Genomic DNA, 20,092 nt, shown 5'->3' with positions numbered 1-20,092 from the left:
ACTAGGTGGATATGCAGAGCTATCACCTTGGCTCAACCAAAAAGATTTTTCTCCGTTCACAGGTATCCACTAATATTGGCTGCATCCATTTATCCCACCCCAAATCCAATTCATTACCAACAAGTGAGTAAAAGCCATTCGAGCCACTGGACCATGTTCCTTACCCAAATCTGATCAGCATTTCAGTGGCTCCTTTCTGCTGACAGAGCAACACTTTCCTCTTTGCTTTCTTTAACACCATCTTTTCCATCTCTGTTTACTGGTGTTACTAATCCCTGTTATTCTGTCTACATGTTTTGCTCCCCTAATGATTCACTTCTTGACAATATATTTATGCTTATAAAATCATAGACCGTACTTCATTTGAGAACAACACATTTCTCAATAGAACTCGAAGTGCTTTTTAAGGCATGGTCTAATTATCAGTCCAGCATCTTCATGAGTTCAGTGACAGTAAGTATTCATTTGCACTTCACCATTAGGGAGATTGAAGCAGAGAACACTTTAGGGGCTTTGTCCAGAGTCATTGTGTCGAGCTGAGAATGGAATCTGGGAACCCTTACTCCAAGGGATTGTGCCATCCACCACAGGTCTTCCTGTATGTAACAGCATTTGTAAATAGATTACTCAGATATGCAATAAAAAATAAACAAACCTCTAGGTATAAAGAAATGTTCATAGAGCTGCGTAAAACTTTTGCAGTGCCAGGATTTCTACAAAAATGTAATTTCCCCATCTAGCATCCAACACTGGATTGAATATCTTGCAAAGATGACGCAACTTCTTACAATAACTATTAAAAGTTATCATTGGGTAAAGTTGCTCTTCAGCTGTCTCACATCATCAGAGGTAAGCAAAATATCCTTTGGATATTGCACATTAGCTGAATTTCATCTCTTCCCAACATATCCAGCTCAGATTGTAAACCAGGAATATTTAGGAGACACATTGAAAACACTAATAATTCCAAGCTTCGGTTAACATGTGCAAAAATCAATTATATAAATGTTTTGAAACTATTAAACCATTTCAAGCTAAAGGAAAGAGCAATAATAGCTACAAAGTCATAGAAGTTAATACAGTTTAGGTTTTATATAAGCATGTTTGAAACAGTAGAAAAGTCATCAAGAAATACCCTACAATGTATTTCTATAAGACTGGGAAACACGAGAGAGTATCAAGCCTTGGTTAGCCTGAGATTTGGAACATAAATACAGAGACATCAATAACCACTTGCTGATATACTTTGTTATCAGGAAAATACGGATTTAAAAAGTTAATTTTAAATAAAGCAACACATTCTTATATTAACAACACTTTTGGTTTTTCTAATAACACTTTGACATTTCTCAATGAGAGAGAAAACTAAACAATGTTTGGCTAAGGCAAGTAAAGGCTTTCAAACCATTCCGCATGGCTTCCTCATGTCAATCCATTCCAAGGATTAGCATGCCATTTGGGCAGGAAAAGTCTCTTCTCATCCTTTCTATTACCATTTAGGTCTAGTTTCTCTGATTTTACCCTCAGCAACTAGTGAGGACAACTTGTCTATGTGTTGCAATTAAATTTATTTTTACATATTTAGGAATTGTTTTAAATAATTCATGATCACCTCATGACTCTAAGTCTGTATCTTCAGTTCTGAGCTCCCAACTCACATATCCATTGCCTCTGAGCATCTCAACATAGTGACTCCAGTCTCCTCAAATTCCACCTGTGTAAAACTAGCTTCATCCCCCATTCCCCTGACCACCACAGCTCATCCTCCAATCTTCCCAAGTCAGAAACTTAGGAAGAATTGCTTGTTCCCTCACTCTCATCCCCACCATTTACATCCTTTGGTCACCAAATTCTTTCTATTCTTTCTTCTAAATATCTCCTGAATCCATTCACCCTTTTGCATGCCCACAGCCACTCTCCCAAGCCAAACCACCATGCCCTCTTCCTTGCACTACTCCTCTGCCTTCTAACTGGGCTTCATACCATGTACTTACCCTTCTCCAGTCTGTTCTCCCCACAGCAGCTAAGTAAAATTTAGTTAAAACACAAATCAAATTACATTATTGCCCTGCTTAAACTGTGCCAATGCTTCTCACTACTGTCAGGATAAAGTCCAGAGTATGTTTCATGCCCTATGAAAATCTATGTGTTCTGGCTTCTATCTAATTCTGAGGTCACAGATCTCATCCCAGCCCCTAAATATAAGCCCTACTCCTTCCTTCAGCTACGGTTTTATTCATGCTGCTTTTTCAGGTGTTTCCCCTGTTCCTTGCCTGGCTATGGATTTTCGGGAACTCAGCTCAGGTGTCACCTTCATCAGCACAGTCTTTCCTGGTTTGAGAGGCCCTTTTCTCCATTGTTATTGCAACATGTTCTCAACTTTATTATAGCACTGATCACTCCATTTACTTATGTTTCCTCTCACCAGTCTGAAAACTCTCCAAAGTCAGTGCCTATGACACTCTCGGTTCTGTAATTCTAGTACCTAACACAGTGCCTGGCATATAATGGAAAAATTACAACTTACTCAAAATAGGTGTGTTACAGACTTGGATCAAACTATCAATAATATGAATGAGTTAAAAAAATCCAATAAGAATGACTATCATCAATAAATCAAAGAAAAACAAGTGTTGGCAAGAATGTTGAGAAAAGGGAACCTTCATACATTGTTGGTGGGATTGCAAATTTGTACAACCACTATGGAAAACAATCTGGAGGTTTCTCAAAAAATGAAAAACAGATATACCTTTTGACCCAGGAGTTGCACTTCTAGGTATTTATCCAAAGAAAACCAAAATAATTTGTAAAGATCTATGTACCCCGATATTCATGGCAGCACAATTTACAATAGCCAAGATATAGAGGCAACCTAAATGCCCATCAACAGACGATTGCATAAAGAAACTATGGTTCATATATACAATGGAATATTACTCAGCCATTAGCTGAGTGAAATAAGTCAGACAGAGAAAGATAAATATCCATATGATTTCACTTAAATGTGAATCTAAGAAACAAAAAGAACAAACTAATCAAAAACAGACTCACAAATACAGAAGACAGTTTGGTGATGGACAAGGGGAGGGGGTTGAGGGACTGGGACAATGGGGTGAAGAGTTAAAGAAGTACAAATTAGTAGTTGATAGATAGTCACAGGGATGGGGATCACAGCATAGGGAATGAAGTTAGCTTTAATATATTGGCTAGGTGGAAAAAAAGAGCAGAGAAGGAGCAATCAGGCGGATCGTTTTATAAACTCTACAAATGTCTAACCAATGTACTGTATACTGAAAACTAATTAAAATAAATAAATATTTTTTTAAAAAGCATTGACTGTCAGATGAATTTTTTTCAAACCATGTTTTCCAAAGAAAATATACATTAAATTCAAAGATAAAAATAATCTGAGCAAAAATGGAAGAGGAAAGGTACATCACATAAACAAGAACTGTAAGAAATATCGAACACCTATACTAATAATAGAGGAAATAGACTTTAATAAATGATACTAGAGATAAAGAGGAAATTTTTGTAATAACAAAAGGAACACTACATCAAGAAAATACAGCAATCATAAATATACATGTGACTAACAATAGAGCCTAAAAACATAGGAAGGAAAAACTGACAGAATTAAAGGGAGAATAGAAAATTCAATAATAATAATTGGAAATTTCAACACCCCAATTTCAATAATGGAAAGAACAATGAGAAAAAGATCAACATGAAAATAGAAGTCTTAAGCAATATAATAAACCAATATAACTTAGCAGACATCTATAGAACACTCTACCACCAAGAGCAGAATACAATCCTCTCAAATGCACATAGAACATTCTCCAGGACAGACAATGTGTTAGGCCATAAAGTACTTCTCAAAATACTTAAAAGAATCTAATCATACAATTTATGTTCTCTGACCACATGGAATGAAAATATAAATCATTTAAAGAAGTAAATGGAGGGGGGGAATTCCCATTAATGTGGAAATTAAACAATGTATTCTTAAATAACCAATGGTTCAAAGAAGAAAGCACAAGAAAAAGATTTAGAAAATCTTTGAGATAACTTAAAATGAAATAAAACATACTAGAACTTATGAGATGTAGCTAAAGCAATGCTTAGAAGAAATTTTATAGCTGTCAATATCTATATGTTTTAAAGTTCTCATTTCAATAACCTAACTTTCAACCGCAAGACACCTGAAATGAAAGAATAAAATGAACCTAAAACGAGCAGAATAAATATTATAGATTACAGTGGGAAGTGAGAGTTGAAAAATGGAGAAAATCAATGAAACCAAAAGTTAGTTCTTTGAAAAGATCAACAAGACAGACCTAAACCTAGATTGACCAAGAAACTATAAGACTCAGTTACTAAAATTAAGAATAAAAGAAAGGATATTAATACCATCCTTTAAAAGTAAAATAGATTATAAGGGAATATTATGAACAACTGCATGCCAATAAATTGGATAATTTAGACAAAACTGACAGATTCCTAGAAAGATACAACTACTGAAATTAACTCAAAAAGAAAAATAAAATTTCAATCAAAATATAAAAAGTCATTGAATAAATAATTTTAAAACTTACCCCAAAGAAAATCCCAGGCACAAATGGTTTCTCTAGTGAATTCTACCAAAATATTAAAGAAAAATCGTTACCAAGCTTTCACAAAATTTCTAAAAACAGAAGAGGTAAGAACACCTCAACTCATTCTATGAGGCCAATATTACTGATACCAACACCAGACAAATATATCACAAGAAAAAAAAAAACTACACCAATATCCCTCATGAATATCCCTCATGCATAAATCTTTAAGAAAATACTAGCAAACCCAATCTAACAACATATAAAAATGATTGTGCACTATGATTAAGTGGGATTTATCCTCAGTATGCAAGGTTGGTTTAATATCCAAGTGCTAGTTAATATTAAAACACCATATCAAAAAAAAAATCTGGGAAAAACACATGATTATCTCAATAAACAGAGAAAAATCATTTGATAAATTTCATTCATTGATTTAAAACATAAACATTTATCAAACTAGGGATAAAAGGGAACTTTCTTACAGCATCTAAGAAAAAGTCCAGAGCTAGCATCATATTTAATGATGAAAGACGGAAAACCTTTCCCCACTAAGATCAGAAACAAGATAAGGAAGTCCAGTCTAGCCACTTGTACACCAGATTGCGTTAAGATTATAGCCAGGGAAGTCAGGCAAGAAAAAGAAATAAAAATTTCATCCACATTGGATAGGAAGAAGTAAAAGTATCTATTTACAGATGACAGTCTTGTATATAGAAAATCTTAAGTAATACACTAAAAAACTGCTTTTAAAAAATAATGAGTTCGAAATCCAGTTGTATCATCGGCGAGTCCAGTGCTCCTTGCTGAGCCAACTTCAAGAATCACACTGGTGGCAGCTGGCCTCAGTTTCTGGCATAGCCTCTTGAGGCAACTATAAGCACAGCATCTGTGGATTGCTTGCTGAATCTTAACAGGTGGCCCCAGAGGGGTAGAGGCTTGGGCTAAGTTTGGCCTGCAGCTGAACCCCTCTCAGGACTGTGCCACTGGACACCTACTTCACAAATCCACACTGATAAGACCAAGAGACTTAGGAGCTTTGCTTAATACACAGAAACAGACACAGAAAGGAGCCAAAATGGGAAGACAAAGAAGCAGAAACCATATGAGAGAACAGAGCAGAGATCCAGGAATAATAGAGTCAAACAATCTAACAGATGCAGAGTTCAAAACACTGGTTATAAAGATGCTCAATGAACTCCTAAGTTCATTTCCCCTAGAAAATGTAGATGATCTCATGAGAACTTTAACAAAGAGATTTAAAAATATATAAAAATGGAAATAGAAATTATAGATAGGAACCAGTCAGAAATGAAGAACACATTATCTGAGATGAAGAGTATATTAGAGGGAATCAACAGAGTTGATAAAGAGGATCGAACCACTGATAATAGAGGATGGGGAAGCCAAGGACACTCAATCAGAAAGGCAAGAACAAAGAAGCCAAGACTATAATAATAATTTAAGGAGCCTATGGGACAAAATTAAATGTAAGAACATCCATGTCATAGGGGTACCTGAAAGGGAACAAGAAGTTGAAGAGCTATTTGAAGAAATAATGATGGAAAATTTCCCTAACTCAGTGGAGGAAATAAACATAAATTCCCAGGAAGCTCAGAGAGTCCTAAAAATGATGAACCCAATGAGGCCCACACCAAGACACATTGTAATTAAAATGCCAAATGTTAAATACAAAGAGAGAATCTTAAAAAGCAGCAAGGGAAAAGCCGTTAGTTACCTACAAGGGAGCACCATAAGACTGGCAGTTGATTTCTCAAAAGAAACTATGTGGGACAGAAGGGCTTGGCACAAAATATTCAACCTGATGAAAACCCAGGATCTACGACCAAGAATACTTTATCCAGCAAAGCTATCATTTAGAGTCAAAGGACAGATAAAGAGCTTCCCAGACAAAAATAAGGCAAAGGAATTCATCAACACCAAGCCAGTATTACAGGAAATGTTAGGGGGACTTCTTTAAAAAGAAAAAACATGTATCAAAAATATGAATAAAGAAATGCAATAACTATATTCCTAACAACAAGTACCTCAATTGGAAAAGAATTAAGTGCTCCTACCAAAGATTGGGAAGCAAAATAGATAAGAAAACAAGACCTCTACATATGCTGCCTACAACTCACTTCAGATTAAAAGACACACACAGACTAAAAGGACACAAAATAGTCATGGAGATATAAAGTGTAGCATAAGGAAACTAGTTAACAACGTTGTAATAAATATGTAAGGGGAAGTGGGAGACTAGATTTAGTAGTGTGATCACTTTGTGATATATAGATCTCTAATCACTATGCTGTACAACTGAAACTAATATATTATTGTATGCCAACAATAATTGAAAAAACTCATTGAATTGTACAATGTAAATACTAGCAATTAATTTTCTATTGTATTTCAATAAAGCCAGGAAAAAATGAGTTCAGCAAAGTTGTAGCATACAAGATCAGTATTTAAAATCAACTGTTTTTCTATACAGTAGCAATGAATAATCCAAAATGAAATTATGGAAAGAACTACATTTACAATATGATTGAAACAAGTAAAATACTTATGAATAAATTTTAAAAGTTAGTGCAAATCTTGTAATCTAAAAACTATAAAACTTCATTGAAAGAAACTAAAGAATGTCTAAATAAATGTAAAGACAGTCCATATTTATGGATTGAAAGACTTAATATTGTTCAGATGGAAATATTCCCCCAAAGTGATCTACAGATTCAATGCAATTCCTAACAAAATCCTATCTGACCTCTTTGTACGTTTTAATAAGCTAATTCTAAAATTCACACAGAAGCCCGAGATATCCAGAATAGCCCAAAAAATCTAGAGAGAGAAAAACTGGAGTATTCGCACCTCCTGATTTCAAATCTAACTACAAAGCCAAAAGTAGTCAAAGACTACGTGGCACTTGTATAAAGAAAGCTATGTAAATGAATTAAATAGAATTAAGCATTTGGAAATAAACTCATACATTCATGGTCAACTGATTTTCAACAAAGGTACCGAGATACTTCAATAAAGAAAAAAAGTATTTTCTGCAAATGATTCTGGGACAACTGATATCCATATAGAAAAGAGTAAAGTTGGACTTCTTTTTAAAAGTATGTATGAAAAATAACTTAAAATAGATCATGGACCTTAACATAATAGATCAAACTATAAAACCCTTAGGAGAAAATATAGGAGTAAATCTTTGCGATCTTAAGTTAGGCAAAGCCTTCATGAATGACAAAAGAAAAAAGTTAAGTTGGACTTAATGAAAATTTAAAATTTTTGTGCTTCAATGAACACCATAAAGAATGTGAAGAGACAAACCATTAAATGGGAGGAAAATATTTGCAAAGCATAAGTCTGATAAGAGACTTGTACCTGGAATGTATAAAGAACACTTAATTCAATACTAAAAAGAAAAAAAATAGCAAAATTAAAAGTGACAAAGAATCTGAGTAGACATTTCTACAAAAAAAGACATTCAAATGGGCAATAACACATGTAAAGATACTCAACATCATTATCCTGCAGGAAAATGCAAATCAAAACCACTATAAGGTACCCATAAGATGGCTAGGCAGCGACTGGCAATGGTACAAGTTTCTTGTTGCTGTTGTTATTTTGTTTTTTTGTTTTGTTTTGTTTTGTTTTGTAGTGATGAAATGTTTTAAAAGTTTATAGTGGCAATTATTGCACAATTTTGTGACTATATTAAAAGCCACTGTACTGTACACTTTAAATGGGTGAATATGATGGTGTGTGAAATGTATCTAAACAAGAAAATAACTTTAAAAATGTAGCATAGAATTAAATGTAAACATTAAAACTATAAAGTTTTAGAGAAAACATAGGAGAAAATCTTCAAAATCTAGAGCTAGACAAAGAATTTTTAAACTTCACACAAATCATGATTCATAAAAGGGAAAATTGATAGATTGGACCTCATTAAAATTAGAAATTTTGTTCTGTCAAATATCATGTAAATGAGATTTTTAAAAAGCCAATGAACTGAGAAAATATTGCAAACAATATATATGACAAAAGACTAATATGTAAATAACGCATAACTCAACGGTTAATAAAAAAAGAATCCCATTAGAAAATGAACAAATGGCATGAACAGACATTCAACTGAAGAAAACACACAGGTGGCCTATAAGCATGTGAAATGATGTTGAATTTCATTAGCCATCAGGGAAAGGCAAATTAAAACCAAATGAGATATCACTACACCCCTATCAGAATGGCTAAAATAAAAAAAAAAAATAGTGACAACACCAAATGCTGGCAAGGGTATGAAGAAACTGAGCCACTCATATACTGCTGATAGGAATGTGATAGTTTGGCAGTTTCTTATAAAAATTAAATATGTAATTACCAAATAACCCAGCAATTGCATTCTTGAGTATTTATCCTAGAGAAATGAACATTTATCATCCCACAAAAGCCTATACACAAATTTCAGAGCAGCTTTATTAATAACAACCAAAAACTACAATCAGCCCATATGTCCTTCAACAGGTGAATGAACAAACGGTCATGTGCACTTACCACAAAATATTTTTCAGCAATAAAAAAGAATGAACGGTTGCTACAAACGACGGCTTGGATGAATCTTGAGTGAATTATGCTAAATCACGGGAAGCACCCCAAACCAGTTTTCACTTTTAATCCAGCATAAATATGGTGCCCCAGAATTTTAAACTGAAAGCCACCAGTGGCTCTGAGAACTAAGATGCTTGCTATTAAGGCAGCCAGTTTGTACAGGGCAATTGCTACTTTCTGGGGCCCTGAAGCAGATGAGGGTACACTGAATGTCACCAAAACTACATTTGGGAGGGGGAAGTGAGAGTCACTAAGAGGCAATCTACCATTTAATCATGGCAACAATTTATCCTTTTTTCCCCAATGGTATTTCTCTTTCTCAGATGCATCTTTAGCCTCTGACATTTCAATTAAAATTCCTACCATTTCTTAGCTATTTCTACCTGCTTGAGGTTCTGGGAGAACATTTGCTTTCTTCCTTCTAAGTTTCTTGTGTTAAGCTAAATTCAGAGACCACCAAGGTATGTAACCAAAAGCCAAATGACATAGCTGTGCTTTCTGGCACTCAGATCTCTCCTCTTAGCAGATTTTCCCCATTAATGAGAAAGAGCTGCATCCTGGAGTGACACCCAAACAAATCAGAAGAGCTCGAATTTTGTGGTCCCTGGCTTGTTTGCTGTCAGCATGGAAGCCTAACTTCTATAACATTCTCTAGAAAAGATATCCCCAGCCAAATGTCACAACTTGAGATCCCACACCCAGTCCCTTCTTACAGTGAATAATGGTTACATCACTACGGTTTAAAACCAAAACAAACATGACATTAAATGAGGAGCATCACAATTTTGCTCATTGCAAACCAACCATATTTTTTCTTAAAGAGGAGAGATTGTCAATGTAACTGCTACCTTCCATGCATACAAATACCATATGCAGACTTTAACTCAGCATTCAGCTGAACTCTGGAAAATTATGAGCCACTTTCCTTCAGTAGGGTTAGGAAAAGTGCCTGCAACACACACAGGACTCTCTCATTGAGATGAGCTGGTTAACAATACCTCTACTGGGTATTTACCCCAAGGACTTGAAAACCCATATCCAAAAAGATTTTAGCACATCAATGTTCATAGCAGCATTATTCACAGTGGCCAGGACTTGGAAGCAACTGAAGTGTCCTACGATAGATGGTTGGCTAAAGAAGCTGTGGAACATATATACAATGGAATATTACTCAGCCATATGAAGAAATGAAATACTGCCATTTGCAACAACATGGATAGACCTCAAGATAATCATGCTAAGCAAAATAAGCCCAACAGAAAAAGTCGAAATCATATGTTATCACTTATATGTAGGATATAAACCTAAAAGAAACAAATAAACAGGACAAACAAAGACTCATGGATATGGACAATAGACTAGTGGTTACCAGATGAGCAGGAGGTGGAAGAGGAGGGGAAGTGTTCTTTCCCTTCTAATTTTCGTTAACCAATGTCACCATAAAAAAATAATTTATTTATTTATTTTTTATTTTTTAAAGTTTTTTAGGGTAACATGGGTTACTATACTCATATAATTTCAGGTGTACATTATAATTTGACATCTATGTATTCTATTGTGTGATTACCACCCAAAGTCCAGTTTCCTTTAGCTACCATATATTTGATCTCCTTTACCCACTTCACCCTCCCCCTAACCCCTATATTTGACTCCCTTTACCTCGTCTACCTCTCCACTCCTCCCTGACCCTCTACCCTCTGGTAACCACTAGTCCATTGTCCATATTCCTGAGTCTCTGGTTAACAGTGTTGTTCAAATCTTCTGTATCCTTACTCTTTCTTTGTTGTTGTTCATTTCATCTATTAATTTCGGAAAGAGGTTAGTAGATTTTACAATTTCTTTCTATAGTTCTGTCAATCTTTGCCTCATATATTTCAAAACTATGGTATTATGTGCATACAAGTTTAGAATTGTTATCTGAGGAACTGACTTTTTTTACCACTACTCAGTGATATTGTTTATCCCTATTATTTTTCTTTAGTCTATTTGGTCTCATATTAATTTAGCTACATCAGCTTCCTTCAGCTTAGTATTTACAATCCTATCTGTGTCCTTATGTTTTAGCTTTGTATATAACATATAGCTAGATTTTATATATAGCATATAGCTAGACTTTATATTTTCATACACTGTGAAAATCTATGTCTTTCAACTGGTGAGTTTAATCAACTTCTACTTATTGTTATAACTGAGGAGTTGAATGCCAAGATCAAAGGGACTTTTTAAAGTATCTCTGAGCTTCCTGACTATAGCTTTTTCACCCTAGTAATTTCTAAACACTCTTTGCTCCCATTGACTCACCTGTAGAAAGTTAGAAAAATCCAATGATCTCCATAAGTGAACTGGAACTGATATTATAGCGAAGATTTGTCTTTATTAGTACAGTTATGGGATAAATTCAATTAATGCAAGGAATGGTGTACTCAGGCTCAATCCTTTGATTTGATTGAAATCAATGCTTTGCACATTTCAATTGTTCTGAATCCCTTCAGAAAAGTGCATAGAAGTGATTCATTAAAACTAAATTCTTCACAAAAAACAGACCAGTTCTCTTAGTTTCACTAGGGCATCTCTGCTACTAAAATTTAAAAAGCAATCAAAATGAATAAGAAGTCCTTTTAACAGACATTTACAATAGGGAAGAACATGATTCTTGATAATTCAAAGTAAATGAAGTGCAAATTATTCTCTTATAATATATCTCAGAATTGAAGTTTAAAATTATGACCAAAAAAGAACCCACAGTTAATCAGAAAAATATGTTTATTGATAATTCTCATGAGATCATAGTTATACATTTATATCATAGGATAACAAATTCAAAACTATTGCTAAGTTATAAATATGGAATTTATGCAGAATTTGCATGTATTGAATTTTATTTTGAATTCGTATGTGTGCCTATTATAAATATTTGAATATTTATAATATTCCAGAAAAAGCATAGTGGAATGTGCAAGACAAATTTATTTAGTGTTATGCTCTGAAATATGTCAAAGTCTTCAACACTATTCTCAGAGGCAAAATGGCAGAAATAACAAATGGGAGGTAATAAGACCAAGTGAATACTCCACAAAGTCCAGTACCTAGTAAAACTATAGAAGCTCTTTTGCCAATTAATATTTTACTAAAGTTTACACAAATATTTCTCTAAGCCTACAATGATATCATATTAGAAGACAAACACCATTAATTCAATTCTTCACTATAATGGAAGAGGGAACATTCCGAAACATACCTTTTTTTCCTAAACTCAGTGACTGAGTATCTAATTTTATTTGTCACACAATGCGACATTAGTTTTTCAACTGTAAAGCACATTCTTTACACTATCGAAATAACTTGTACCTAGAATGCAGTTTCAGTGGAATTTCAACAATAAGATTATGTGAATCACTGTATATGGTAGCTCTTCAGATATCCAGAGCAGTTGAGGAATGAAGTGTTCTAATCACTTAATTTATAGTTAACTGGAGCAATGCTCTTATGACATGAAACTACTCTGGGAGGTGGTGTCTCCAGGAGAGTGGAGTCCCCTTCTTTCCCAGATAAGGGCAACACGTGCACTACTAACTGGTCTAAACTTTCAGTTATGAATGTTTAGAACTATAGCCCTTCACCAGCCCCAAGACTTCACTCTTCCAGCAAGACCATTAGCTCTGATATCACGAGACACTTGGAAAGAAGATTCAGAAGACTCAAAGTCCAGGCACTTGGGTGGCTCCAGCTGAGCAAAATAAGCCTTATACTTCCAATTGTGTATCACTATTAATTTCCTGTTCCATTTAACTTTTAAATAGAGAGGAAACAATAGCAATTCACTCAAATATCTCTATACTTGTACTGGTGTAAGAATTCCATGGATTCTTTGTACTATGATAACAGACAATCATCAGAAAAATCAGGAGCCGATGCCTGACTTATCACCTCTGCCTTTCAGTCTCTAAGTTTATTCAGTTGAGGCTGCTTTTCTCATTAAGGACTCTCAGGATCTCAAGAAACTAGTGAAATAACCAGCCATAGTCTTCAGGAACCAAAAAGTAGACATGAGTGCAATGTATCACAGCCATAATAAAACATCATTTTTAAAACCGTCAATGTTTACTTTTATTATCCAAGTAGTGCATACTCATAAAAGAAATTCAAAACTTTCAGGGAAACAGAATAAGAAAACAAGTCACTAATCAATCTATTAATAACTTGGTATTTTCTTCCATTATTTGTCTTTCATGCTTAAATTTAGGAGGAACAGGAATATGATTTGTGCATCTCTCTCTCTCTGTCTCTCTCTCTGTCTCTCTCTCTGTCTCTCTCTCTGTCTCTCTCTCTGTCTCTCTCTCTCTCTCTCTCTCTCTCTCTCTCTCATACACACACTGTTGTAGTTATACTGGGTTCATACCTATCTTTTTCTCTTAGCATTAAATCACTAGCAATTTTCCATACTCTACAAAAGGACATTTAAATGGTATTATAATAATTCTTCAAGTAAGTGTGCTGAGATTTCTTGAACCATTCTCTTCTACGTGAATGGACAGATTTTTTCAATTTGCTGCACTCATAAGTAACTCCAGTTAGCCTCTTAGTATACCATTATATCATCCTATACCTTTCCCCCATGGCACTTCTCATATTTTTAAGCAATTAATTATTTGTTTCATGTCTATCTTTCCCACTCCATGAAGGCAGGGACCATATCATATCTGGCTGGTTCCTCACAGTGTTTCCCAGCACACAGCATGGTGATAGGGGATATTCAAATGTTTGTTGAATAATTGAATGAATGAATGAATGAATGAATGAATAAGTAAGTGAATGAATGAAAAATATGTATGGGATCACGTTTTTCAGTAAAATTTCAAAAAAATAAATCATGGGTCAAAGAAATAAATATTTTTTAATGTTCTTTGTTTATATTATTTCCAAAAAAAATCGTTCAAATTTACATTTCCACCAATAATATATGAAAATTACAGTATTTACCACACTTTGTCAACACTGGCAACTAACATTTTTCGTTCGGTGGTGGTGATGTACATCAAGCTTTTTGTTTTGCTTTGTTTTGATCAGGGTTAATTAGAGAAGCAAAGATTTTTGTACATTTAATTATTTAAATTTGCATTTCTTTAATACCAGTGAAACTAAAGTTTTTCCATGTCTGTAAATTGGTCGTGGTTCTCATGTTTTAAATTGTTTTTCTAATCAATTCTTTATACAGGAAGATGTAATCCTTTTGTCTGTTTTATCTGTCGTGCATATTTTCATCAGTTTGACATATGCCTTTTCATTTTGGCTTTGTTTTTGACAGATGAGCACCTCTCTTTTTTCGTAATCATAGCTTTCGATCTTTTCCTGTATTCAAACATCCTTTTTTCATGGCTAAGAGTCCCAAATGTGATTTGCACCTATCATTTAAATAATAATGCCAACTGTGAATTCGGCTTAACTGGGTTCACAGACTTCCACATACACTACTAAGCCCTAACCTGACCTAAAGCCCCAGTTCTCACTTCTTTACAAGCCCTGGCCACTAGAAGTCTAAGCAACATAGACCATTCACAACTCTTTAGTACTCTCCCAGCCCAAATTAGATCCCCTTCTCAACCTACCCTTTAGTCAATGATACCACCTTCATCCCATACTAAAAGTCAGGGAGGTACTATTAATTGGACTCCAGCCTTCATTTACTTTTATATTTTTTACATTCCTTCCATCCAAAAGTTTCACATACTCACTGGGATTCAAACCCTTCATTGCCATTCCAGGAGCTCTACAATGAGAACTCGCCTCACATACCTCCCTAACCATTCCCCAAGCATTAACCTTCTTCATTCTGGCCATCCCTGGTTAGGTGAGGCTGCTGGACCTCAGGATGCCATGAGGATGTCATGTCCACCCACAATACCTCCTTTCTTATAACTACAACCCACCTAGTCCCAGAAGTCTTCCCAAACAGATGTCCCCTTTTTCTGGCCTGTTTCTCACACTTCAGAAAGGAAAGGACCTTAGAAAGCATCTCATTTAAATCTCTCTAGAGGGGTATGGACTTGCCCAAAATCACAAGTTCCTCCCCACTGCTGACATGTCTATACTACACAGTTCTACACTTTACCCTCTAATATTTATGGACTTGAGGCTTAAGATGGTGACTTTGCCATTTTTGGCTTTTTCTTGGTTACATGTAATCTCCCTCAACTGTTAGCACTGTACAGAGGTCATAATACATACTCCACACAGTTTGCTGGTTAGACCCAAACTGCAACATAAACAGATGGGCTTTCTCTATTTTTAAATATATTCTAGTAAAGGCATGACATTTTAAAGACATTATTGATTTTCAAATCATGCTGAAACAAAATCCATCTTCTTTATTAAACATCTAAAATACCAAAGTATTCTGTTCTACAAGCTCTGTGAGAGCAAGGATCACATGTTTACCCTGGAATATAATGGGCAGCTTTACAAAATTTTGTTTAATGAATAACAGAGGGAAGAGATGACTATTCTTTAATGTCATTTTATGCTACCTATGTTCACAAAAAAAATCTATAAAAGACAAGCTTTAACATTCTTATTGCTGCAGAACAGAACAGAACTAATCTAAAATTACTGTTAAGAAATGCTCATTCCGAATGGCATTTTATACTACTTTAAGAACATAGAGCTTTGTCAGGACTCCAATAACATGTTTGCCCTCTGTGCAGAAATGCTAACTAACTGCTAAAATTCTACAGATAGTATCAGGGTGAATGTCTCTCTCTCTCTCCTGTGAAATACCGGGAGGGTATAACATCTCTTATCAAAGGCAGCTGAAGAAATGTATCCTTGGTAAGTGAAGCTAACCTGAGAGCCCCATGGCCTATAGCCTAATGGACCAGAGGGGACAGCTTTGCTGGCTGTAATAGTCCATTCACTCGCTGTCTCGCCCTGTACCACAAGCCTGCCATGTTATCCTGCTTCACTACAAAATCCAGAAAGCAAAGGAGTGGGGTTGAGGGCACATGAGGTATGAGCAGGCACATGCACTAAGGAGTTCTTACTAACAGATAGCTCTTTCAAAATAGAGCCACTTTTTAAAAAGAAATGGAAAGAAAAGAAAGCCTTTACCACAATTTTTTAAAAGAATTATCATAAGAAAGAGAGAGAGAGAGAGGGAGAGAGAGAGAGACAGAGAGAGAGAGAGAGAGAGAGAGAGAGAGAGAGAGAGAGAGAGAGTGGGCATGCTCAGTATCAGGGCAGGTTTTGATTGAAAGTTAAAGAAAGAAAGAAAGAAAGAAAGAAAGAAAAAGAAAGAAAGAAAGAAAGAGAAAGAAAGAGAGACAAAAGAAGAGAGAAGGAGGGAAAGCTTTTTCTATATAAATATATTTTAGTCCCTTCTTATCTGTGATATCTTACTGGATTTTAGATGACAATTAATTACTCTCCTGAATGGCTGCTGGATAATGTAGAGATGCTAAAAGTCTAGGATGCAACATGAATACGATAATCAGATTTCTTAGATTCAAATAAACATAGAACCTAATCTCTCCCTTCCCCCAGCTACCCCCTGTGTGCCAGTCAGTGCAATACCAAGTGAAGAAGAATGAGACTATTACAATTTCTTTGTGTCCGATTCTGAATTCCTACCACAGACCAAGTGGTGCACTAGAGTTGTCTACAAGACAGAGAATTTGGCCTGAGAAAGGACTGCAGAATTTGAAAGTTTTAATAGCTCGTAAACAGTGTTTTGATACATTTTCAAAAATAGTCTATAGTCGTAGAAATTCTAAATGAACAGGACCCTTCTCTGATCCTAAACAACATATTGGGAGATAGATACATGAAATGAACTTTCTAGGGTTTTTTAAAAAGAAATATTGTTCTTAATAAACGACTTGAGCCTTTTGCTAGCCAAGTACTCTCTCTTTGTCCTCTCTGAGCAATTCTCTCTATTCGGTCTATTCATTTCTACTAAGTAGTTACATATCACCGTAGCACTTTACCATCTGCTGAGGCAAGGAAGCATCTCAAATGTAGCACTGGGAGCAGGATTCAGTGTCTTGGCATGCAGCCACAATGGTCTCTCATGGCCCCCGAATGTAGATGGATGGCTGAGTCAGAAGGTGGCCCTTGTTGCTACTGAGGTCTCCTACTGACACTTGTACACCAAGTTCCCAGCATCCTCCCATCCTTTTCCAACTTTGTAGTGATTTCCAACACAGAAATGAGAAGGCCCTCTGCAACCTGTCCATGAGACCTATTCCTGGTGAGCATAAAGCCTTAAGGAGATAGGAATCTCTTCTCCCAATGGGTGTGGCAACCCTGGTCCAATCTCTCATCCAAACTCACACGTATAAAATTACTGAAGATGGTGACGATGTAGGTTAATGTTTGCTGAGTGTTCACTTTGTAATAATTACCAACATGAAATACCTCACTGTGTTTTCCCAAAAACCATCACTTATCAAGGCGCAGTCAACAGAGCAAAATGGCTGAGTAGTCAAGACAGAAATGAAGAAAGATTGCTGCCGTCCCACTAAAGTGCTCAATGACCTTGGAAATCTCCTTCAGCCCTTTTGGGCTTCATCCTCATCTGATAAATGGGGATAATATTGCCCTTTTCCCAAAGCTTTTGCAAGTTTACAGAGAAATACCAGAGATAAGAGATGTGGAAGCTCATCAGAAACTGGAATGCACTCTTCACAGATATCAGGCTTGAAGAAGCACTGGTCCACGGTCACACAGCCGGTTTGTGGCTGACCTGAAACTAAGGCCCAGGTGTCAGAACTCCCAGGCCAAACAGACTAAGCTGCTATTTTCTTCAGTCCATCAGAGCACACAGACCACCAGCTAGCATAGAAGGCTGCTCAACATAGGAACTCCCAGTAGCTGACTCTCTCATCTCCTGAGACCAGTTTCTCAACCGTCGTGCATCGTTGCCAGCACAGCTGCCTCGGTCTCCAAATTTCACCCCCTACACACACACTCACACAAAACTCTCATTCTCACACACTTATGCATCCCTTCACTCTTAGAAATTACCAGAACTCACAAGAGCTGTTCCCGCAAGCAAGGGTTGATTAACATCCTGGGAAATTCTGAACCCCTCAGGCTTCATGTAATAAAAAGGTGCCCTTGGAGTAGCAATGTGTTTATCTAGCAAATTTTATTTCATTTTTTCCACATATTGTAAAATCTAGTAACTCTCTTTAAAAAGTGGTCTTTGATTAAACTAGATGGCACTGTGGTATCACTATTTCTATGACCAAGAAGATATTTTTTTCAAATAATTTTACTTTAGTTTGGGATAATCTAAGAGGTTGAACCATCCCCTTGAGAGGTCCTGGGTATCTTATGAAAAACTTCTGAAGGATTTGCCAGAAGACAGCAGCCAGCAAATACATAAGCAAGACCACATTAATAATGTGTGTTTATAGATCATGTCATACCCTGAACCTACATGTCCAAAGGATTTACAAAGGCACATGTGCCCTGTGGAACTCTAGATGGGGTCATGACTTCCATAGTGGCAAAAACTTCATTTTTACTTCTGTGCCACAGTCAGAGTTCTGGAATTTTATTTTTGCCCTAAAAAGCTTTTTATATTACCACCCCTCACTACACCTACAAGCTCTATCAGCAAGAGAGATTATTTTCAATACTGCCAAATTGTTTGGGATCTTCTTAACACCAGAATCTTGTGATGACAATGATGTATATCAGTCTCAAGATGGATTAAAGTAGCAAACCTCCTGAGGCCAAGGTTCTGTTAGGATGGAAAAATAAATCTGGTAGCGCTGGAAAGGAAATGAAAGTTCAACAGATTCTGCCCAAATTCCAGCATTCAAGAAAGTACACTGTAAACTGGGGGAAAGGAAAGTGAGTAGGGGGTGATGTGTCTTCTCCTTCTCAATGGTGACCAATCAGTAAGGTCCATTCGCCTAAGGCTGGACAAAAGAAACTGCACTGGCTGTTGCATTCCAAGAGACACCTGCAAAGCGCTGCCTAGTCCAGGGGGGTGGAGATATTGGGACAGGGTCCAGGTAGGCAGCCGTTGCAGCAACAGTCTCAAGAGCCCCTGTGGTTATCTTGATAAAAAGACAGAGGGCACGGCCACATTTTTGCCAGCCCAGAGACCCAGTCTGGAGGCCTCCTGTCAACCAGACTCACCTCGTCCTATCCCTGGACTCCTTTCCCAGTCCAGATTTGTTTTAGGGAGGGTGGGGCCCTAGCTGTAGCAATTGCATCCCTGCGCATCCTCCCCGCCCACCTTGATGGCCGTCCATGATCTCCAGCAACTGGGCATTACGACTGGATGGAGGAAAAACTGCCCTAGCTCCAAAATTAGGTGGCTACAGGGTCTTCATAAATTAGCTTTTTCTGTATCAGCCCCAGGTTCCCAGTAAATGAGCTAGCGACGTCCCGCGCTGGGGCCCAACGGTTTCTCAAGGCAGAACCCCACATGAGGTGGGAGCAGCCCGCTGGGTGCCCCTCGCACTCGAAAAACGTGGCAGATGCCTGGCGTGCAGCCAGTAGGGAGAGGCGCCAGCTGGATAACATGAGCTCTCTCCATTTCCAAACAGCGGCAGAAGGACACCCGCTTCCGAGGAGAGCAGAGCCAACGAGGAGAAACGAGGAGAGAGGCGACAAAAGTCGACAGAAAGAGAAAGGGAGCAGCCCGCTGGGTGCCCCTCGCACTCGAAAAACGTGGCAGATGCCTGGCGTGCAGCCAGTAGGGAGAGGCGCCAGCTGGATAACATGAGCTCTCTCCATTTCCAAACAGCGGCAGAAGGACACCCGCTTCCGAGGAGAGCAGAGCCAACGAGGAGAAACGAGGAGAGAGGCGACAAAAGTCGACAGAAAGAGAAAAAAAAATGGTGAAAGACAGAGAAGAAGCAATGTGA

The 20,092-nt window shown here is 36.8% G+C and overlaps 1 protein-coding gene across 1 annotated transcript in view; it reads right to left on the bottom strand.

Moving 5' to 3' along the window:
* The window catches only part of HS6ST2 (heparan sulfate 6-O-sulfotransferase 2), a 329,308-nt gene that overhangs the window by 306,710 nt on the left and 2,506 nt on the right, over window positions 1-20,092 (bottom strand).

The sequence above is a fragment of the Pteropus alecto genome, unplaced genomic scaffold, assembly GCF_000325575.1.
Source record: "Pteropus alecto unplaced genomic scaffold, ASM32557v1 scaffold19, whole genome shotgun sequence".
Classification (NCBI taxonomy): domain Eukaryota; kingdom Metazoa; phylum Chordata; class Mammalia; order Chiroptera; family Pteropodidae; genus Pteropus; species Pteropus alecto.
Note: the sequence above shows the minus strand (reverse complement) of the source record. Positions and strands in the feature narration are given on the sequence as shown.